Source organism: Sus scrofa, chromosome 9 (genome assembly GCF_054392235.1).
Source record: "Sus scrofa isolate SSC_HxYL_T2T_F1_AM1 chromosome 9, Sscrofa_HxYL_maternal_Yorkshire_Landrace_v2.0, whole genome shotgun sequence".
NCBI classification, from domain to species: Eukaryota; Metazoa; Chordata; class Mammalia; order Artiodactyla; family Suidae; genus Sus; species Sus scrofa.
Window position 1 is genome coordinate 105392313 of NC_139391.1, and position 24817 is coordinate 105417129.

Here is a 24817-nt window from a genome sequence, read left to right on the forward strand (position 1 = left end):
CAGTACAAAAATGTATGTTCATAAGATTATTCATTATAGCATTATTTCTAATTGCAAAATATCAATAATTTTGTAAAGACCCAAACATAAGAAATTGATTGAATTAATATAATACACGCACACACTAGACTACTATGCAGTTATGGGAAAGAATATAGGAATCCATCCATGATATGGAATGATTTCCAGACTATGTTATTATTTTTTAAAAAGTAAATAGCAAAAGAATCCAAAGTATATATTGTATATTGTCTTCATATAAGACAGAAAGGGAAATAAGAAAACATCCAAGTATTTGCTAATTTTGCAATAAGAAATATAATAAGGACATACAAAAGAACACTGACATCAGTTATCCACAAGTATGAAGGAGAAAGAAGTGAAAAAATATGAGAGGAAGCAATATTTCATTGAGTATAGCATTTTTTACAGTTTCAAATTTTAGAATCATATTAATGCTCTACATAAGTAAACAAAATGTTTAAAGGAATGGAAAAATAAAATCCGCAAACTGAATGCAAAAGGACACAAATGAACCAAACATATGCCTAAGGAAAAAAATCTCCACTAAATAAAATAAAATAAAATGAAATGAAAATAAAAACACTAATCCAATTAACTTTGTAAAGCAGTTCTTTAACTATATACCCTCAGGCTAAAGAAGAAAAAGAAAAATAGGAACTCCAAATATATCTTGAACTTTTAAAAACAGGTCTATTTTTTATTTCTTATGGGTTTTATAATTGCAACTTATTGGGTACATATTATAATACTGAGCAAATGAGTAAACATATTTATATTGTTGGGATCCACTTTTCTCACTGTGGAGAAAGGAAAATACAAATATGGATTGGGAAAGGCAAAATAAATCTTTCTGGGCGTATCTAACTATGTTTGTATTTATTTATCTCCCACCCCCTATCTTGAAAGGACATTCCATTGGCAATGAACAGACCTAGCTTTCAGGAAACCAGGTCCTTTTTTCTAAATACCATTCTCCACTAAAAGACACTATGGAATCTTGGAGAAATAGCTAATTCCAGGGCTGGGGCAGAGAAAATCAGGGCGAACCTGGAACTTAATTTGTGTCAGAAAATTAAGAGATCAAAAAGTGATGTTAGCATGCCCAAATAATCCAGAGGTCAATTTGAAGGGGGAATCCCTCTGGCCAAATCTGGAACTCAAACCTCTAATTAAATAAAGACAATAATGGATTATAATACCTTGAATAAAATAAGAACTCATTAACGTGTACTGTAAATAACATATGTAAATATATAAATTAAGGAGAATAGAAAAGTTTTTCCTTACAGTAGAATTACCACTTATAAATACAGAATAATAATAGAGTTAGAAAGTTACTATTTCGTGCCATCACAGGCAAGAAACAATTAATTACTAAATTTAGAGGTGAAAAATTCGATGAAGGACAGGTTATTCACCTAACCACAAATTATTTTTCTTACAATTACATGTTAATTACAAAAGGAAAAATAACTTTATAGTAAATAAACCAAACAATACCTCAACACCTCAAAAACCAAGTAGTCAAAATTATCACAATCACTAAGAGGGAACAAACATCATTTGTATCTAGATGATACCTTGAAAAGGACACAGCATGGCACATAGAGTTTTCCAGCCCCAAGACACATAACCTAAATATAAACATGGGAAATACCAGTAAAATCGATGGGAAGAAAATTCAAATAAAATACTAGACCTACGTTCTTAAAAACATAAAAAGTCTGTGTCCTAGAAAGCAAAAAAAAAAAAAAAAAAAATTTTTTTATTAAATGTTCTATACTTAACCTCTAAAGATTGAAGGAAATTTAATGGATGTTTCAAGTAAATGCATACACAATTCTAGATATGACCTCATACTGCTGAAAATAGCTAAAAAGTACATATTAAAACAGTTGAAGAAAGTGAAATGTGAAATACAGGTAAAAATGTATATCGATGTTAAATTTCATGAATTCGATCATTTTATTATGGTTATACAAAAAGAGTTCTTCATTCGTAAAGAAATAATATTAAAGCATTAAGTGATAAAGACACGTGCTATTTGTATCCCCACTTTAAATTGTTTAGAAAATATTAAATGTATAAGTATGATGAAGCAAATAGAACAAAATATTAAAAATTGGTAAATCTGGATAAAGGATATTTTACTTTCCTGGTTATTTTTTAATTCAATGCTAAACATTTTGGATAAAAAATTATAATGATTCTGGAATATGTTATTTTAACTTTAAAGAGAGTTAGATTTTTTTGACAACACTCCTCCCAATATTGACTCTGTTGAGCTCTGATTTAAAGGCCTATTCTGTATAAGTTTTGCTGTTCTTTTTAGGGCATAGTCCTTACTCCCAAAATATGTACTTATACCTAAGGTGTGGCTTGACTCCCAGTGTGCCTCCTTCCTGAATACCAAACAGAGGACTTTCAGGGTTAAGAAGGTTCTTCCAATACTCCAGGTCTTGACTTTCAGCTTCTGCCTTCCCAGTACAAGGTAACTGATGTGGTTTCTGCTCAGTTGTTTTTTTTTGTTTGTTTGTTTTTGTTTGTTTGTTTGTTTTGCTTCCTGTTACCATTTATGGCTAGGCTTTAGTTTAGTCTTTTTTTCTTTCTTTCTTTCTTTCTTTTTTTTCTTTTCCTGTCTTCCTTCCTTCCTTTCTTCATTCTTTCCTTCCTTTTTTCTTTTTTGTCTTTTCTTTCATATGCAAGCATCAGGAATCAATCAAGAACTTAAAGGAGATTTGTCTGAAAATTTTTTTATTCACTATTATATTTCCCTCATTTTGAGGATTTTGCTTCTCAACTCCTATACAAGTTGGCAGCTTTGAAATTCTGCCACTGTCTTTCAGCCCAGTGAGACTGCTACTTTTTGCTCCATGATGCAGTGGCATTGGAAAATGTCTTTGAGGAAAAGACTGGTGAATGGAGAACTTATGTGCTCCCACTGTCTTAAAGATTATGGATCCTCAAATCCTGCCTGCACTGGCTTTTTTCCAGTGCTTTCAAATGTTTTACATATTTGTCCAACCTTTACAAATTTTTTCCGTGGGAAGATTTGTCTGAAACAAGTTACTTTGTTGTAGTCAGAACCAAAACTTTGAAAATTGTTTACTTGAGTTCACATTTATTATTCTTATTTTAGAATGTGTCCATAGCACAGACATAGTAATGGCACAAACATAATTTAAATCCAGATCTTAATAACAAGTCCATTCATTTTTCAGTTATACCCAAAGTATTATAAATAATCATTATAAAAGTACTTGAAATATGTAGAGCCTAATGCATATAAAATACGTTAGAAAATATTATTTGTGTTAGGTTTGTTAACATTTATGTATGTGATGTATTTATGTGTGTTCACATATATATATATTTTTTTCCAAGCACAGTAGAGCTCAGCATATGTAAAATCTATTTCCAAACATGCTATTCTGAGGTGTTATTATTTTTGTGATATGCTTTTATTAGATATGACTGGTGCACTCAGAAGAAGACCTTGGGCAGAAGAGAACTTAAACAGTTAACTCAATATCAAAATTGCTAGGATTAGTCATTAGCTCTAATGAAGAACATTTTTCTTTTCTTTTTATGTTTTATTCACTCATGTAATAAATAATAGTCATAATAAAACTATAAAAGTGATAATGATGATTTGAGAGCTTGCAAATTTCACAGTTCCAGAAGGGCTAAAGTATATCCCATCCATGATTGGTTGTTTAAATTATATGTCTTAATATGGCACTTGGTATTTTAAAAAGGAAAATGTATTTTGGGAAAATTTCATCCTCAAAATAAATCTGCCTCAATTAGAAAGCTTGAGTCCTCATTCTCTTGCTCATTTAGTTTAATGAATGCCATTAGCATGGGCTGTTGATCATAATGGATAAGATATGAGTTGCTTTACTCTCCCTTATGTTTTCTAATCCAAGAAAAAAAAAATCCTCCATGCAGGTTGGTTTTTATAAGCTCAGTACTTCCTCACCACAGAATAAGGACAATGAGACAAAACAATTCATTTGAAATTAAATTTGATATGAACACAGTCAGATTTAAATCCTTGCTTTCCAAGATATTAGCTATGGAAATTCAAACATATTTAAGAAAGTGTACGATACTGTTTTAGAGTTTGGAATATTAAGTAATATTTATAAAATATATTAAATATTAATATTATAACAAACATATACATAGTTTATTATTTACTCTGACAAATTGACATAGATATGCATATGTGTGTATGTATAGCTACCAAGATTATAACTTCAAAGCTTAACTCTTCTTGTCAAAAGGGATTAAATTCAGTTTAGGGAATAAAATAATTTCTTCAGGACAAACTCTCTGATTCTCAAATAGAGAATGTTAAGGGAAATTGATAATTAATCCATGATAATATGTTAATGAAAGAGGGTTAAATGGCACTGGCTGGACGACCAAAGTTAAAGCATATTAAATTTTAAATGACTTCCTGTTGATATCAGTTTACTTTTATCATCTGCTTTATAGGAACAAATTTATTGGTAGAAATTCAGACCTGGAAGCTGGTACTACAGAAACACGGGGATGGTACATTTTTGTCTCAAAAAACTGGCAAATGAAAGCATATTTTTCATAGAAGGTATGGCTCAGAATTTCTGATATTCTGTTTTTCTGATGCAGGGGAATGCTTTAAAAGATGATTCAAAAGTACCCTAGGGAGAAAACTGGGGATATTGTCAACCTGTTGGCAATACCAATAAATCATGAGGGGTTTATAAATAATCTCAGTCTGTCATGTACAGCCAAAAAACAGAAAAGCAAACAAAAAAGAAAGTAATAAAAACAACTTCAAGAAAACATAAAAACATGAATCTTAACAGTACAGGTAAAGTCTGAATGTGGTATGGTGAATAAATAGAAGGGAAGGAGTGTAAGAAGATAAAATTAAAAAAAAAAAATTAGAACATGGTATGAAACAGTTTACAAATAACAGGAGTAATAAGTTGTATAAGAGAAAATAAGAGAGGGAAAAGGGTAAAATATAACATAAATGCCAAATTAGGGAAACGAAGAATCTTAGGTTTGTATTTGGCCCTGTCAAAGCTTTTACAAGATTGCCAATAGCTGGATACGGAGGTACTTGCTGTCCCCCAAATATCAGCTACAACCAAGACAACTATTTCTTGGGCTGCTCCCATGGCGTATGGAGGTTCACAGGCTAGGGGTCGAATCGGAGCTGCAGCCGCCGGGCTACGCCAGAGCCTCAGCAACACGGAATCTGAGCTGCGTCTTTGACCTATACCACAGCTCATCGAAAGGCCAGATTCTTAACCCACTGAGCAAGGCCAGGGATGGAACCTGCAACCTCATGGTTTCTAGGCGGATTCGTTAACCACTGAGCCACGACGGGAACTCCCCATGACAACTATTCTCAAGTTAAAAACAAATAGTCCATCTGGAGAATCATTAAAGGCTTGCTGACAGTTATTTTGAATTTACTTGACCTTTTAGTAAAAGCAGTTACACAAACTCATTATTTTGCTATCTCCTACTTCTTTGACATGGCTCTTGGATTAGAATGATATTGGTCCTTCAAAATATTACTTAGATGTTTTCTGCTATTAGTCAGCATTCTCCAGAGAAGCAGATGTAGATATAGATCCTATTGGTTCTAATATTTATATCTTTCTAAGTACCTATCTTTCCTCCAATATACCTACTTTTATTTATTATTTAGTTATTCACCCATTCGTTCGTTTACTCATTCATTCAGTCATACTACAGGGCTTTATTATAAGAAATTGGCTCATATGATCATGGAGGCTGAGAAGTCTTATGATCTGTAAGCCGGAGACTCAAAAAAGCTAATGAAATGGTTTGAAGATCTGGGAGCAGGAGAGCCATTGAGGATGTAAATGCCAGTCTGAGTCTGAAGATCTAAGAACCAGGATCACTGAGGTCAGGAGAATATCAATGTTCTAGCATAATCAATCAGGTAGAGAGATACTGTATTCTCCCTTCCTCTACTGTTTTTGTTTTTGTTTTTATTCAGGCCCTCAGTATATTGGATGCTTCTCACACTGGGGATGGCAGTCTGCTTTATTCAGGTTACCAGTTCAAATTCTAACCTCTTCCAGAGACACTTCACAGACATACCCAGAAAGAATGTTTAACAAGATATATGGGCCTCCCATGATGCAGTCAAGTTGTTGCATAAAATTAACTCTCACATTATTTCCTTAGAAAACCCTTTCTGGTCAACCCCTTTATACATCCCCCACCATGATTTAGTACTCCATTCCTGGTCTGTATCCACAACTTGCGTATTTCCCCATTTTGTCCTAGTTACTCAGTATTTCATATTGATTTGTTTATACTTATGATTCCCTTACTAGAAGGGATTTTGTTTCTAATACCAATATTTTTCAGCACTTATCTTTAATTTACCTACTTTTATTTATTCTCCTATTCATTCCCTAATGGAAAGCCTGCAGGGCAAGCTTTGTACATTTTTCAAAATCCTATCCTTGGGTTTAGCGCAATTTTTACTATAGACTAGTTGTTCAATAAACACTTAAACTATGTCAAGTTGAGCACTGAGGAAAATCTAAAATTGGCATCCTATAATTCAGTTGTTCCATTAGCCATTTGCTCTTTTATATTTGATCATTACTCATAAATTGATGTGGAAAAAAAAAAAAAACCTCACTACTTTTCCTGTCAAGGGATTTAATTGCTTTGTTTTCTCGGATTGACATTATGACAAATGGGTATGGGGTAGATCTTCCCATCTGGCAGTTTTCAGACAAATAAATTAGAAGAGAAACTACCAACTGAAGTCTCATTATCTTTGCCCAACATACATATATTTGAAAAACGTATAGCCAGGGGCAATTTATGGAATAAATAGGTTTTAGGAAAGCAAGTGCAATATTAAATATTGTCATCTCTAGCCCTCACATCCTATGAAGAGTCTAACCAGGAAAACCACTGTGATTATTATCGGAAGTACTTAACACAGGAAACTGGTTACACGGTAACAAAAGAACTAAGACATACAATAGAAAATCTGTAAAGTGACTCAGAGGCTAATAAGGAAGAGACCATTACTGCCTGTAATCTGAGTGACAAAGTGAAGAGGCCCCAGAATTCAGGGGTCAAAATCAGCTGGGGCAAGTTGGAACCATGGAAGGAGAAGAAGGTCTGGAAGAAGAAGGGCTGCTGCTGAAGACATCACCTTTGATAGAGAGGGAAGCACATATTCCGGATTTCCCCTTTCTCTCACTGTTACTCCCCGGCAAAGCCACCACTGACCAAACCCAGAAGGAAACCAGCTGACATGGATCCTGAGAAATCCAGACTGTAGTAATTAACCTTCCTGTGATATCAGCAGGGCATGGAAATTTTGAGAAATGAATCTGAAGGCAAAGCTGTCCAGCACTATGATTTCTAAGGGATATGATGTCACTCGTACATTATACTTTAAAACTCATACCATATGTTGCTTCTTTTCAGGTAACTATTCTTAGAGTGTGTCAGTAAACAGAGTATATAAGTTGAAAATTCTGTGTAATCTGAGACATCACAATATTTTGAGATAGAGACATACATGGATATGACAAAAAAGATAATATAATCTTTTTTTTTTTTCAGGGAAAAAAAAAAACTCTAGTCACCTGAAAGAGTATTAGCCTGTATTTGTTTATCTGATGAATTAATCAACACTTTAGGAACTGATTTTATATAATAGAGGGGATTAAATTAGGAGGAAGTTTGACAACCACATGTCTAAGTGGTGGGGAAAAGCGTGGAAGAAGGAAAAATTATTACAAGAGTAACAGGAAGAAAGGATTACAATGGTGGACCTTAGACAGATATCTAGGAGGCAGCACAGAAGGCTAGGGAGAGGAGGACAAAAAAGGAAACAAGAGCCACTGAAAGCCACTACTTGCAAGTGTGGTCCAGAGCAGTTCCTGGGTGATTCTGAGTGACAGACTTTCTGTCTCAACTTGGTGGAAGCTTCATGTTTCTCTTTAGGAAGAAAAACATAGCAACAAAAGTTGAGTGAAAACTAAAGTGCTTATATTGAAGCTATGTTTTCAATAACAAAGTACAGATTCTGTATATGCTGTTTTGGAGCAGAGGATATTGGTAGAAACTGAATAAATTCAAGAGCTTTCTTTAAGCAAACTCTGCTTTTTATGTCTTTGCATATCCAATGGCAAGTTAACAATGATGTATTTTTCATCATTTGAATCAAACAGGCTTCCTTTTATTTCATCTCGTGTCATCTTGCATATGTTACTCTTTTTTTCCTAAAATGAGAAATAAATTTGATATTGTTTATCAAATATCTTCATTAATCATTAATGCCCTGATGCAATGTAGTATGGAAAGCATGGCTTCTTTGTGAAGAATAAATAAAAATGCCATTTAAAAATGCTTCGTAACTGAAGTTTTATGAACTTTCTTTGATTTATTCCCTCATCTGGGTAAATTTAATTTAAAGTTTAAGCATGGAAAAAAAATGGAAAATCTTTTTTTTGTGTGTGTAGCATCTTGATCATGAAGATGAAATTTAATGGATTGCACATTCATCTTCGTATTAATAGAAGTATATGGAAATGTATGAATCAAGCCAACATAATCTTAGAAAACATAATGTAAATGTCATCTTGCTTTGGTTGTTGAGTAGCATTGTGAAGAGGATTTTTTGTCAAGTTTGTTCTGTTATTGAGGATACGAAAAGCAGGGATCTGGATAGGTAATACTCATGTCAAATCTTCTGTTTCAAAATATCTTCTGTCCTGGCTCAGTGGTTAACAAAACTGACTGGCATCCATGAGGATGAAGGTTTGATCCCTGGCCTTGCTCAGTGGGTTAAGGATCCAGCATTGCCGTGAGCTGCACTGTAGGTCACAGACGTGGCTTGGATCCTGCCTTGCTGTGGCCCTGGAGTAGGCTGGCGGCTACAGTTCCGATTTGATCCCCAGCCTGGGAACCTCCATATGCCATGGGTGCAGCCCTAAAAAGAGAGAAAGACAAAAAAAAAAAAAAAAATTCTAAATATACTTCCAGTCATAAACATCTTGTAATTAACAACTCTCTTTTAAAATATAGATACCATGTGGAAATATGAGTCATTTTGTCATTTACACATCAGATAACTCCTTTAAGATAAGGTCTTTGGGCTGAAAAAGTATGACTTTATTTGGAAGCTCCAGTAATATAGAACTTATTATAAAGTTATCCACAAAGATAAACTCAGACAATGAACAAATGAAACACAGGAAGAACTCTACAGAGGATGCCAGTATTGGTGAATGGACATTTGTTCTGGTGCATTTCTTTAGTTGTTGTTGCTATTGTTTTTTCCTACTTTCCATTACTACTAATCATTTTCTTATGTTGTAATTTTTATTTTTATATCTTATAGGCTTATCTATCAACGTTGCTACTTCCCAGTTTTATTCATATTTGGGATTTCACCTCATGATCTTTTTCACATCCTTAAAGCCTCAGCAATTTCTAACTGTGCCGTTCTTTTGCTATACAATTAGACAAAAATCAGTGCATTTGGCTAATCTTTTCTGGGCTACTTGGACCACTGCTCTAGGGTTAGCTATCCATCCATAATACAATAAGTCATGATCAGTAACCAAATGTCTGAAATTTAGAGAAAATTACCTATATAAACTAGATTTTATAGCAGTTTTGGTTGGAAAGGCAGGTGCGATGGTGGTTAAATAACAGTGGTTTTAATGAAGACAACATTTTCCCTCAGATGCAGCTATTTCAAATTCAGTCATGGAATAAAGTGGTTTTCTGTTTCTAAAACTTCAATATCTTATATTTTAGTCAAGAAGACTATATCTGATTTTGCAAATGAAGAAAGTGAGGGCCAAAGAAATTAAATGACATGTGCCCTATTATAGTTAGTTACTAGCATAGCTGTGACTAATACCTAGAAGTCCTATTTCCTTCTTTCTTTTATTTTGGCCTCACCCATGGCACATAGAATTGAACCTGTACCACAGCAGCAACCTGAGCCACTGAGGCAACAACACCAGATCCTTTACCACCTGCACCACAAGGGAACTCTTAGGAGTTCTATTTCTTGCAGTATACAAAGCTATTTCCAATTCCTCATTAATTTGCAACTGAATAAAAGGAAAACATTTTTTTTTCCTGTGAAAGAATGCAGTCCCTGCACTAAGATTTTTAATGTAATTCTGCAGATTGTGGCTGACCAGAGTTTTGAGGAAAGTTTTAATGGATAGGCTTGAAGCTTCTGAACACCTTGCAACCACTTTGCCTTTCAAGGTACTGACACCCACAGAATATGTTTCTTGCTAAAGTCTTTGTTTTATTTCTGGATATAAGATTGAAAACAAAGATAGGAAATTCGGCTGGAACAAAATAATACCAGCTACTTTCTTTACCTAGACATACTACATAACACAGATTCTACTTTTTAATTATGTCATACCCAAAATAACCACTACTTAGAATATACTTCTTGCATTTCAAGGAATAAAAAAATACATAGAAATTGGAAGAAACTTTTTTTTCTGAAAACAATGTCTTTGGATTTAAGAAAGCAGTTAAATATGTCACTAAGTGAGGACAACTTGATCAAAGCTGTTGAGGATGACCTGGTGGAAGCAAGGAGCAGTAAAAAAGCCAGAGCATCTTCTGCTTTCTTCACCCCCTTCAAGCACTACCTAAGAGACTCTATGTTAAAATGTGTGAATTTGAGATATTTGCCATATGTAGATTCAGGTGACTCCTGAAGGATGAAATTTATTGAGGAGAGCAGGATTTTTTAATGATCTACTTAACATAGAAAAAGGGAGATGATAGGGAAATGTTTAATGGAAGAAATGGAGAAAAAAGGAAGAGAGGGGCAAAAAAAGGAGGAAGGGAAAGAAGGTGGGCAAAATTTTGTTTCAGAAAGTATCACATCTGATAGTGATGTTGGCCAAGTGCAACTTGGACACGAAGTGACACAGTAGCTTTTATCCCATATTTTATATATTTGAAACATACTATTTCCAAGGCAATTATAGTGGCAGCAAATGTATATAAAATGTGTATATGATTTGGTACTTGTCAGCATACTTCCTGCATAAATTATGATATTACACTTAGAAATACTTATGTTCTAGATTGTCCTTGAGAATGAGAAAAGAAATACAAGGAAAAGAAATGTTATTGTTAATACATTTCAAAAGAAAACAATAATCAGCTGGCTCAGGTACGTTTCTATTGATTATCATCACTTATAATGTCATGTTAAAATACTACAAAGTAGATACTTCCCATGGAGAAAAGGAGGAAGAATCATGTTATGCTGCTAAGTACCAGCTCTCTATGACAAGACCCGTTTTTTCCTGAACATCATGCAAGTTAAACATTACAAAGTTCTTAAAGTTATACCTCTTGTGTTAGAAGTGTGATGGGTTCACGGTAGCCAGTTACAACTTTAACTGATTTAGGAATTTTGAATGTGAGGTCCTAAGAAATCTCTCAGACTAAAAAATGTGCTCCCTTTTAGAGAATATTATGTCTCTGAGATAAGTTTATAACATAACCCAAGTATTTAAGATATTTAAAACAAAAATTTTAAGTGTTCTTTTCACTCTAACTGCTGTCTGATTTTGTTCTTGGCATCACTTTTCCTGTTTGGTTTTTGTGTTTGTTTGTTTGTTTGTTTTGTTTTTTTCCCCCACGTGTTGTGGAAAGGAGCCAAAACTCTAAACCATAAGTGTTCATTGTTCACCATTTAAAATGGACGCTGGATTCCATCTGAACTGACAATCAAACAGAACAAAAGAACACAGGTCATTCACCTAAATGTTAATGAAAAATAACTTCCTCTTATTTGGAATAATATTTTCAACCACACTCAAGTTTGCCCTTTAGTTTATATAAGTTACTACTAAAAAAAATTAATTCTTTATGATTTCTTTTATTAATAAAAGTAAAAAAATTAAAATATTGATAATTGGGTTAATGTAATAAATAATGGTGAAATAATTTGTTGTTCATTGTAGTTACGTTTTTGACAATATTTAAACATACTCCATAATTATTTTTATAAATGAACAAATCAATAGCATAAGGATTCACTCACATTAAACTCAGTTGTATTTACTTCCCAAATTTGACAATATTGTTTCTGTCCTAATTGGACTGTTAACTGTGTTCTCTCCTTCCTTTTTCTCTTTTTCATTCTCCTCCTTCCCTTGCTCCTCTTCCTCCCCCTCCCTCAACCTTGGTTTAGATTTTGATGGCTTTGCAAATATAAATTATCCTGTTGCAAAAGTTTATCAATGGCTCATTATTCTCTCCGATAGCAGATCTTTACACCCTTATTGGGATTAAGACAAAAAGAGAAAAATATAAAGAAATAATATTGTTAATAAATCATTTTTCTTGGTTATTTTGACTGATGTAAGGCTATAATTCAAATTCCAACATTTGGAAGTATTTTTGAATCAGAAAGTAAAATTTTTTGGCGTGTGAACAATCCTTCTAGAGATAATTTTAAAACATAACAGGAGTTAATATAGCAAATTTAGAATATATCTTGGTATTTTTAAAATGAAGCTGCCTTTCAAAATTTTGAAAGCTTAATTGAAAACAACACAAAATTCTGTATTTTCATTGTCTCAGGCTGAGGTAATGAACAGGATGGTTTTGTGATTAAAAGGGTTAAGAATTCTGCATAAGCCTTGAATACACTTGAAGGTTTGTTGTTGTTTTTTTTTTTTTTTTTTATGTAAGTTATCAAATTCTCCTTTTCAAATGGACCGTGGTGTTTGCCCTTTTAAATTTGATGGATGCTACACAATTAACATTATCTTGGCAAATGAAATAGGAAGGCAATGGGCCTACACAAAGTAATTGCAATAAAATAATCCTGGCATTTTTCAAGTGCAAGAGGAGAAAATATTCTAACTCAGCAACTGGTCTCTTTTTAAAAACTTTAATTAACATATAAATTTGTTTTTACTATTAAATGGATTTTTTTCTTTTTTTTCTTTTTTTTTTTTTTTTGTCTTTTCTAGGGCTGCACCCATGACACATGGAAGTTCTCAGGCTAGGGGTCTAATCAGAGCTGTAGCCGCCAGCCTTCTCCAGAGTCACAGCAACACCAGATCCGAGCCATGTCTGTGATGTACACCATAGGTCACAGCAGCACCGATGCCTTAACCCACTGAGCAAGCCCAGGGATCAAACCTGCAACCCCATGGTTCCTAATTGGATTTGTTAACCACTGAGCCACTCTGATTTTTTTCTTATTTAATGTCCATACAATTATATTATTCTGCACACATTTTTATTTATTTTCTATGTAAGTTAGAATAGTTTCATGAAAAATAAATTCATCAGGAGTTCTTGTAGTGGCTCAGTGGTTAGCAAACGTGACTAGCATCCATGAGGACATGGGTTCAATCCCTGGCCTCTCGCTCAGTGGGTAAAGGATCTGGCATCGCTGTGAGCTATGGTGTAGGTTGCAGATATGGCTTGGATCCCACGTTGCTGTGGCTGTGGTGTAGCTCTGCAGCTACAGCTCCGATTGGACCCCTAGCCTGGGAACCTCCATATGCGGCAGATGTGGCCCTAAAAAGACAATAAGACCAAAATAAAATAAAGTAAAATAAAATAACTTCAGCAAACATTTGTAGGTTTTACTTTATATTAATCACCTTAATTCATGATTGTTGTTACCTTTAAAAACCAATGTTTAATTGAACTACCAAATGAGATAATTATGTGTCAGCTTTAGCATTATATACTTTTATTCTATATGCTTTTGTGGACTCTCATAAATAAGCTTTATTAAATGTCCTGTATCTATGAGAGCATATTGTTATTATTGTTGATGTCCTTATTTTGTTTTGTACTTTATCTTGTAGAGCTTAGTGGGATTTTGCATTTCAGTTTTACCTTCTTTAATCATTGGCATTGTATGCCTTTCTCTTTGAAGTCTAAAAGTTATTCATATTACCAGTTAGAATTTGAAGTTAGAGAACTGAATGACCCCCAGATTTTTTTTTCTTTTTCCCAATTTTTAATAACAGGAATATGTGTGCTATAATTTTTAGAGTTTATTTCTATTTATATTTCTGGGCAAAGTTTCTTTAGGTTTAATTATCCAGTTTCTAAAATCAGATTTGATGATATAATTTGTCTATCTTCAGAAAAGCTACATATTATAAGTGAGAGGAAAAGGAATAGAAAGCAGACTTTGGAAATTAGCAATAATGAAAGTTAGCATGGAACGATTGAGCTAGTAAATGTGATTCATTTATGGAATTAATTTGAATAAACATTCTAATCTTGTATATTTTATATGATTGCTGTGATGATTATTTTAAACAATTTTTAGACTTCTTCTTCTTTTTTTTTTTTTTGGCTTTTTAGGGCTGCATCCACATCACAGGGAGATTCCCAGGCTAGGGGTCAAATCAGAGCTATAGCTGCCAGCCCATGCCACAGCTATAGCAATGCTGGATCCGAGCTGTGTCTGTGACCTACACCACAGCTCACCACAACACAAGATCTTTAACCCACTGAGCAAGGCCAGGGATCGAACCCACATCCTAATGGATCCTAGTTGGGTTCGTTAACCACTGAGCTACCAAGGGAACTCCTATTTTAAACAATTTTTAAAAGAGCTTTGTTCAATCTAAAGAACTTCACTATAAAGTTTTGTTATTATTTTAATCTGTATTATTAAACAAAAAAACAAGGTAAGCTAGAAATAAAAGAGAAAAACATGTCCAGGAAACAGAACTGTCATAGACAACACTCAATAAAAAAAAAAAAAAAATGAGTTATTTGTATGAGAACTAATAAGTGAATACAAATCAAAATGATAATAACTATGGGCCATTTTTAATCAGTATACTTTTAAGCCAGGATATAAATTTGGTGGTCACTATGGAGAAGAGTATGAAGATTCCTTAAAAAACTAAATATAGAACTACCATACGATCCAGAAATCCCACTTCTGGGCATATACATATCCAGAAAAAACTATAATTAAAAAAAAAATGCATACACCCCTATATTCCTTGCAGCACTATTACAATGGCCAAGACATGGAAGCAACCTAAATGCCCATAAATAGGTGAGTGGATAAAGAAGATGTGGCATATTTATTCAATGGAATATTACTCAGCCATAAAAAGAATGAAATAATGTCATCTGTAGCAACATGGATGGACCTAGAGTTTATCATACTAAGTGAAGTAAATCAGACAAAGATAAATATCATATATCATTTATATTTGGAATCTAAAAAAAGGATACAAATGAACTTACTTGTAGAATAGAAACAGACTCACAGTCTTTGAAAACAAATTATGGTTACCAGATGGGACAGATTGCGGGGAGGGATGGATTGGGGGTTTGAGACTGGCATATTCACACTGTGCTATATGGAATGGTTGGCCAAAAGGGAACTGCTGTATAGCACAGGGAACTCTACCCAATATTCGGTGATAATGCGTATGGGAAAAGAATCTGAAAAAGAACGGATGTGTGTACCCGTAAAACTGAGTCACTTTGTTGTACAGCAGAAATTATGACAACATTAGTATATTTCAACATTATGAAATATACTATACTTCAATACAACTTAAAAAAAAACAGAATGAAATAATGCCATTTGCAGCAACATGAATGGATTTAGAGATTATCATACTAAGTGAACTAAGCTAGACAAAGACAAATATCATATGGTATCATTTATACATAGAATCTGAAAAAAATGGTATAAATGAACTTATTTACAAAACAGAAATAGATCCACCAACATAGAAAACAAACTTATAGCTACCAGAGGGAAAGGCGCTGGGGGATAAATTAGGAATTTGGGATTAATATATACACGCTACTATATATAAAATAGATAACCCACACAGACCTACTATATAGCACAGGGAACTATACTCAATATTTTGTAATAACCTATAAGGGAAAAGAATCTGAAAAAATAGAAGTAGATATGTGCATAACTGAATCACTCTGCTGTACATCTGAAATGAACACAACATTGTAAATCAATTATGTTTTAATAAAAACAAAAAAATATCTTTTTTTCTCCTATTAAATAAGTAATAGTCCTGGTAAAGTGATTTTTAAAAGTCATTAAGTTAGACAGATTTTGCTGCATTGCTAGGAGAGACTTCCTATGACCAGCATAAAGGCAAATTTTTGAAAATGTTAGTGACTCCAGGAAGTTAACATGGACTTCACCTTTCTACATCTTTCGATGACAACTATATGTGTACGCCTCTTGGTACAGTTTAGCCAGTCTTTCAAATTTTTGTTAAAAGAGTCAAGATATTGGTTGTAATTTCTATAATTTAAAGTTAAGGCTGAACATAGAATCCACAAGGTCTTCTATCTCTTTTTATGTAGACAAATGTACAGATTTTAGGCACTGTTTAAAAAAAGAAAAAAAACATATGCTTGCTATTCGGTAGCAGTTCTCAGGCTGATAAACATTTTCCAGACCATAAGGTTTTTGATGTGCTGTTTTAGGAGCTTCTAATCAAAGCATGTTATATATTATACCTTAACATGTGTTTTTAAATTTAACAAAGGGGGACCTAAGTTTCCAAGAAAAAACCCACACTGGATTAATAGACAAAACTGAATTTTTAAGAGTATTCAATTGATAGCACCAGTGTAATAGCACTAGTGGGCTGTATTAAGGCAATTTTTCTGCACTAATGAGTAGCTACAATTTCATGGGTGGACTATCTGTTATAAGCTTTGGGACTTATGGGTGGATAGTAACAAGTCTCATTCCCTGAGTGTTGCTAGAAACTGCTTTCTTTTCCCCCATTCCAGTAAACACTTAATATTAAGAATTATTGTGTTTTATTGTCAAAATAAGGGGAAACTGGCCTTGGGCCACATTTGTAAATCTACATTCAAGTACATCATCAATCAAACCTTACCCGAATGCCAAGTGTGCAGCTGGGTATTACAGATGTTCAGTAGAGTCACTCATCTTTCCACAAAAACAGATCTAGGGAAAAAAAAAAAAAAACAAAAGGAAAATAAAAACAAACAGAAGAAATTAATTTTATATTAGGACTCTATTTTTCTACCAACTAACAAATCTTAGTGAGTTTTTATGAGTCTGTGCTATTTACAGATTGATTGTTACTTGTACACATTTAAACATATTCGGAGTTCTGTTTCTCTACGTGTTACCATTTCATTATTTTTTCCCTTATTCTAGATATTCACATGAGTAACCATGGGAGAGCTGTTACTTTGAAACTACTCTAGAGAACAACATTGCCTTTTACTTTGTTGAATGTGTTTTGCTTCAATGGGTTAGAATATTTAGAGCACTGGTTTTAATGTATTGGTTTGACATGAAGTGACACTAAAGTGATATCCCTGAGGCCTTATATTCATTCGACCAAGTTAAAGTTCTTGTTCTGAAAATGAAGAAAATGTAGATATCCGCAATATTCTCTGAAGCTTATTTGAAATCATTTAACTATTTCAGATAATACCTACATCCTTTTAGCTTTATTCTATGTTTTATTATTAATAAACATATCTATTTTTCTAATGTCGCCTTTAGGTTCAGGAAAGGGTGGCAAGTATTTTTGTTTTTCTTTTACAAAGTACTCTTCTTCAAGTATTACATGTTGTACATTAAGTGAATATATTATAGTTTACATTTGTCTGAAAGTCCAACATGAATGCTGTAATGGATATAACACAACTGAATAAAGATACATATATTTATAATCTTATATGCACACATACTGAAAATGAACACATATAGTAAAATATTTGTAAATAGTTTAACTAGATTATTAACAAATCACATATAGATAGACTTTTTCTAAAAGAAATTATTTTCCCAGATTAAAAAAAAAAGAGTGAGAAAAACTAATGGTGCTCAAATAAAAGATTTCATGGTAAAATAGTTCACAAAAATGATTGCTATTTTAACTTCCTACCATTTCTGGTCATCAGCACAAATCATAAGATGGCCAAGGATGACATCACTTTTCACAATGGCCTGACAAATTATGCATAGATTTTTTAGAAGTTGGTCACATGAGTTGAGAAAAAAAAAAGAAAGCATCAGTCTTAGATGTGTGTTTAAATTTAATGCCTTCATTATGAACATTTTATAAAACAAAGACTAGAGAATTTGCTACAGAGAATACAAATATAATAAAATAATACATGTATATTTGCTTATAAGAGGTGATTATTCAAACAAGGTCTTCCACTCATTTGGATCTACCCAAATTTCACACATACTATTTTTTCCATATTTTGTTTTAATGGAACAACACTGCTGGCAAGTCCTGTGCTTAATTTCCTAATGTGTACAAAAGCCTGCTATTTGAGGGGCAGATTCACCAGCCAGAAGGTGGCTCTGAACGTGTCAGATATATTGGCACAAGCAGGCCTCAGGTGTCATTGGAAGTCCCTGCCAGCAGGTCAGAAGCCAACTCAGAATTGGAATCAGAGCCAAGAACCACATCAGGGTCATCAAGCCCTGTGAGCAATAATGGCAGCAGGATCAGGATTCAGACAAGGAATCATAGTCTATGGGCCATCACAGGCATGCTAGATAGGCCTGGGTGCCTGGTGGGTGGTGAGAAACACAGCAAGCGGTCAGCGGTCAATCAGTGTTGATCTCTTTGTGCTTTCCGTACATTTTACATAAACACTGACCAATCATAGAAGATGAAATGTGGAATCTTAAGAGCCTTCTTTCTTTTAAATTGAGCATTTAAACTACATTAAAAATTTAAAAGTGGAATTCCAGACCCTCGAGCCAATGTAGAATTGTACATTAACACCTGAAGTGCTTTACAGTTCATCATATCAGATGATTGTCTTTTAAAGTCTCCCTTGTATTAATGATACACTACAAACGCACTAGAGCAATAATGTAGAGAAGCCAATTTTACAGGACATCTTTGAAAACAAAACTGTCTTCAAAAGAAAGCCTTTCTCCATATCAGTTACCAAATTCACTTGAAAAAGATGTAAGATATACTCACTACACCTAAAATTTCATTTCTTAGGGTAAGATTTATTATTAGAATTCAACTCCCATGCTATAAAATTCTTCTAACAACAATTTAGTTTTTTAATCTGAAATATTTGGTATGTAGTGTTACTGGGTAATTTTTCACATCATTCTCTATAGTGGTTTTTAAACAGACCTGAGCAACACATAGCAGAATAAGATCACCTTCACAAAACACATTTATATTTTAAAAAGAGTGAGACTTAAGTTATTCCAAACTGAGGAAAGCCCTGGGAGTTTGTGTGTGGCTCACTAGGTTAAGAATCTGGCATTGTCACTGCAGCGGCTTGGATCACTGCTGTGGTGTGGGTTTAATCTGTAGCCCAGGAACTTTTGCATGCCTTGGGGGTGACAAAAAAATCCAAAACAAAAACAAACAAACAAACCTGAGGAAAGCCCTAAGTGAAAAATCTAAAAATAAGACCACCACTGTAATAAAGGGGTTTCGTCTTATAAGAAAAAGAAGTGCATCTAAAAAATTACCTATTTTCATAATAAAATGTAAATATGTGTTCCTCAACAAAATTGTGCAAAGTTGTATGTCAGTGTGTATCATGATTTTCTAATAAAATCCAGGTAAAATTAACAGTACTCAGTAGTTGTAAATGATATCTGTGTTTATTTGAATGTTTGCTTCAAAAGCAGTCAAAGGAAATATAAGCACTGTTTAATAAAATAAAACTAAGATCAAAAATTCACATTCTTCTAACAGGCTACAATTCAATATTCTTTTATATTCTGACCATTTCCTACCACTTTGTGAAAACTACAAATATTTCGGTTTTTGAATGGGAATGTAAAGGAGATATAGACACACAAACTGAAACTGAGACAAAGGATTTGCAGATTTGCTCCCTGGCCCATCAGCGGGTTAAGGATCTGGCATTGCTGGGAGCTGTGGTGTATGCCACAGACATGGCTCTATCCAGCCTTGCTGTGGCTGAGGTGTAGGCCAGCAGCAACAGCTCCAATTCGACCCCTAGGCTGGAAACTTCCATAGGATGCAGGTACAGCCCAAATAAATAAATAAATTCAGTTGCCTTCAAAGACTGTCTTCTCTTTATACCTCAAAATGATCTGTAACAGCAAAATTTTGCATTTTGCAACATTTTAACTAGTCAACAGTTTATTAATGCCCCTAGTTTCCTGTGTGTTGACTGCATCACTCCCTTTCCACATTTCAAGTGGCTGTATTTGCAGCGCCTGATCCAATTGTGCAAGGACCGTAATGGACTAAAGCGGAAAAGTAGATCTGTGTCCAGAAAGTGCTCACTCAACAAAGATTAATGGCCTATTGCACCAATTCTAGCATGCCACTCAGAAACCAGTGATTGCTGCTAAACTCTTGCCCTTTGACATTTCTCTCAGACTCCCTGGGCAAATTAGCAAGGAAACCAGTGACGGCCCTTCTCTTTCTCTCACAAACTGTAGCTGTTCTAAACATTCACATTTCCATTAACCAAAGTTCCAGTTAATAAGCAGAACAGTTGTCCACAACAAAAATTTAGGAATCACTAACCATGAAACAACACACTATCTAATGTATTTCATTTGCCTAACTCCTTTTCATACTTAGTGTCCCCAATGTTCCTAAAGTTTTGCTTGTTGACCTGTATCACAATCACCTGAATTACTTATTGAAATGCAGATTCCTTGAGTGCTTCCAGACTGAATGTATTACAATCTCCAGGCAGATACTTAGGAATCTGTTGGTTTTTTGTTTTTTTTAAACATACCCCCTTAAGGAATTTTACGTACATTAACATTACATACAGTTTGTTTATTTATATTTATTAATATTACTATTTCAGACAAACCAATAAAATTACAGAGAATCCCACCACACTGGCCATTAGGCCACAAGATCTAAAATTAAGATGGTCAACAATGTATATCAAGGATAACTAGGGTTCCAGTCAAGGCTAAGTGGTTAACAAACCTGACTAGTATCTGTGAGGATGCTGGTTTGATCCCTGGCCTTGCTCAGTGGGTTAAGGATCCAGTGGGTTAAGGATCCAGCCATGACCTGCGGTACAGTTCATAGACAGGGCTCAGATCCTGCGTTGCTATGGCTCTGGCGTAGGCTGGCAGGTACAGCTCCTATTCAACCCCTAGCCTGGGAACTTCCATGCCTGTGGGTGTGGCCCTAAAAAGACAAAAAGAGTGACTGGCTTTGGTAGTAATTTTGCACTTTAAACTAGCTAAGAAATCCTAGGTGAAGGGGTTTCCAGGAATATAATAGTCATAAAGTAGTCAGTGTAATGATTATTTTCTGGAAGACTTTATAGAAAGAATTTAGTTTTATCTTCTTTACATTCTAAGTTTTCAGATTGTTCTTATTTTTATAAAATTATATTTAAATATCATTTTGAATATATACAAATTTATATATATAGTACATACTTATGTATTATAAATATGACAGTGAATTAACTACCTAAACTGGCCCATTTTGCAACACTATGCAGAGTAAAAATTTCAAATGACTATGTGTTTACAAAAATGTTATGGTCACAACTCTTATGGCTATATTAAGAAGGCCCCTCAAATTAGATCGAATTTGTCTTTCTTCTTCAGCATTAGTCACTTGCAAACTGAGGCAAACTGAGCCATTGTAGGTAAATCACAGGATTCTAAGGTAATGCCACCGTAACTTCATTTAATCCTTTTTTAGTACTTCAAAACAGACTTATAAAATTGTTCATTTAATTGTCTACATATGTTTATAGTCTCTAACAGTGAGATTTGAGGAGATTCATTAAATAAGAAAGGTATCAGTTTTAACTAGCATTGTGAGTCAGCACAATCTGCAACATAGAAAAATACTATTTTGCTTTTTTCCTCTCTAATCTGCTATCTATAAAAACACCTATTTTAATAGGATGTGTGTTTTTTTTGTCATTTACTGTAGTTAATGAACCTACTGAATTATCTAATATTACTTAAAACTCCACATTGAGAAAATATAACTTCAGTACATAAAAACAACTAAAGAGTATCTTGTGCTCCAGGCATATTGTTGCCCTGTCTTTACTATCACCAGAATATAAAATTTTTGTCTTTATATCACAGGAAGTAATTCTGTTTAACTTTTATTTCATTCAACCATCAACCTCTCTCAAGACTATGTTATTCGCTTTTTTATTTTCCTATGTTTTATAGCATATTAGGTAAACAATGAAGGTGACTTCCCTGAAATGGTTTATTTATTATACATTATAAATCTCATAGGATATGCTATGTTTTGTAGAATCTAATTAAATGTATTTCTTGCAGAAACTGCTCCCTCTTTAGTCTTTTGTAAGTATTCTGTATAGATAATGTCTACTAAAAAAATACACAACCTGAAAGTTGAGAGTTAAGTTTTATCTGGGGCAAAATTAGGACTTAAGCTAAGCTAGGGAGACAGCAACTCAGCACCGAGAAACACAGCTGAGGAGGTGAGGGAGGAGCTGGGACAGATAGGAGTTTTTGTAACAAACAGCCGGAAGCAGGAACAAAAGAGGCCTGGACTCACTGAAACCATTCCTTTGAGTCGCGCTTCCACTAATCTGGACCAGGACTCACAGTTGTCACCCTTGGAGGTGACTGCATTTACAGAAGACTGTGACATTCTTTATCCTTAACTACAGACTGGGCTGAAATACCACCCAAGAAGGAAAAGGGGGAATATCAGGATTCGATAAATATGAGGGGGAGGTGCATGCAGCATACACACATTTAACGAAAGTTTGTTGCTGATCTCCTGAAGGTTACTACCAGTCACAAGGAGCAGATCACCATGAAGGATTTTAGGGTTTTTCTAGATATGAGATGCAAGAGCCCAAGCACATAAAATCTCCTAAAAGTATCTGACTATCTGAAAGCCTGTCCTTTCAGTTTTCCCAGAGCACAGAGTGCCTCACTCCTGATGTTCATCCTGAGCTCTGCTTAGCGGGTGTTGTGTGTCAGCAGCTGCAGTGGCTCATAATTTAATCCAAGTAGAGGCTGATGGCAAGTGCTAATTTAATTTATTGGGCTTCATTTACTGATACCTAAATATTTTTAACTTGAGAGATAATTACAAAGATAAATACTAATTCAGAATTCATAAGAATGTAAAAATAATTTAAATCCATCAATGTAGAGCACATTATTTAATTAGGCACAAGTGGGTTACCCACTTAATTTATCAGGAAAAAAGTGTTTGCTTTTGAAATCTTTGCTACAAACCTAAGTGGACTCACAAACCCAAAATTCATGCTGTTAGTATATTTTACACCTTCCCACTAGTTAGACAACTTCCATTCTTATAACAGTTTCAATATCCTTCACCTTCTGAAGAAAATATTGCATTTGCTTTAAATGAGATTTTATTTGTCCGTAGAGTCCACTTTGATTAGCGAAATGAGTAAACTTAAATAAGGAATTTAAATTGATATCTGTACATAGGCACAATCTAAGTGGGTTTATATGCTACTGGCATTGATTATGTGACCCCAGTTTTGAGAACATTTGAGAACCCAGGGGATTGAAGAAAAGGTGTTAAAACTGGTGAGGGGCTGGAGGATAGGAAAGGAAACCAGAACTTCCTATCTCCAGCACTTCATCAAATCACTTCCCACTCTGGATGAAACAAGTGGAGCCTTGTAATGAGGAGTTCAGAAACAGAGCCACTTATCCACCAGATGTCAGTATGACAAATCAAAATGATAGAGGCAGAGAGGTTAAGAAGAATTGGAAATGTGACCAGAGTATTCAGCAAATTGGACTGAAGTCTTGTCTCGTCCTGAATTAATGAAGAACAAGGGATTTTGACTGAAAGACTGGGCAAAATGGCTACAAAGAGTGGGTGGTAAATACTGTCTGAAGCCTAATTCCTTTTGTCTGATAAGTGCCAAATAAACTTTCAGTGGAGCCTCTAGTGACTTAGAATCACCTTTCTAAAACCCAAAAGCCACAGAGATTGACAGCTGCTTGTGCTTCACCACGACTGTATAGCAATCAAAGGGTGATGTTTTCCCAGAATAAAGGTTTCCTTTCTTAAAATTCAAAGCTAGTATGGTGTTCATTAACCTTGCTGTCTCATTTAAATGTTAGAGAATAACCCAATCCTGGTTACATTATAACGCCTTTGCCAGAAATTACTATTCTTTATTAATTTTGTTTAGATGTTCAGTTATTCACCCAGCATTTATTAAATACTGGTTAATTTCTTGCCACTAAATAACTGTTATCTCTTTCTCTCTGACTGTGTCAGTGTCTTCCTCTGCCACTGTATGTAACTCTAAATACATACACACATATATGTATACACTGCATGTAAATATGCAGTAATAAATATCAGTTGTCTAAAGACCACCAGGAACATACCTACAGTCAAACCTGCTTATGTATATGAATTTGTAGTAAGAGAAATCATGTACCATGAGAATTACGCAACATCTAAGTAAGAGGAAGTTAAGGTAAGATTAATAGATTTGATCATGGATTTCCCTGTAGCTCAGTGGGTTAAGGATCTGATCTGAGTAATTTGGAGCAAAATTTAAGAAAGTATGGGTTTGTGTGGGATTGGGTGCTGTCAGGTGGTAAGGGCAATTTGTGATGTAAGTGACATTACTTTTATCAAGAACATGGAAGTCAAGTTGAGACAGACTGGTCATGGAGAAGAAGCATCAGCATTTTTATCAGCCAGGAGAAAGGGATATTGGGTCACTGTGATTTTCAGATTTGTGGTGA

General features: G+C 34.2%; 1 long non-coding RNA gene across 4 annotated transcripts in view; it reads right to left on the reverse strand.

Moving 5' to 3' along the window:
• LOC100737186 (uncharacterized) overlaps positions 1-24817 on the reverse strand; it is a 566938-nt gene that overhangs the window by 300576 nt on the left and 241545 nt on the right. For all 4 annotated transcript variants that reach the window (XR_014816033.1, XR_014816031.1, XR_014816032.1 and 1 more), the window contains exon 2: positions 16983-17053. This is a non-coding gene — a long non-coding RNA (uncharacterized LOC100737186). The remainder of the gene's footprint in view (positions 1-16982; positions 17054-24817) is intronic.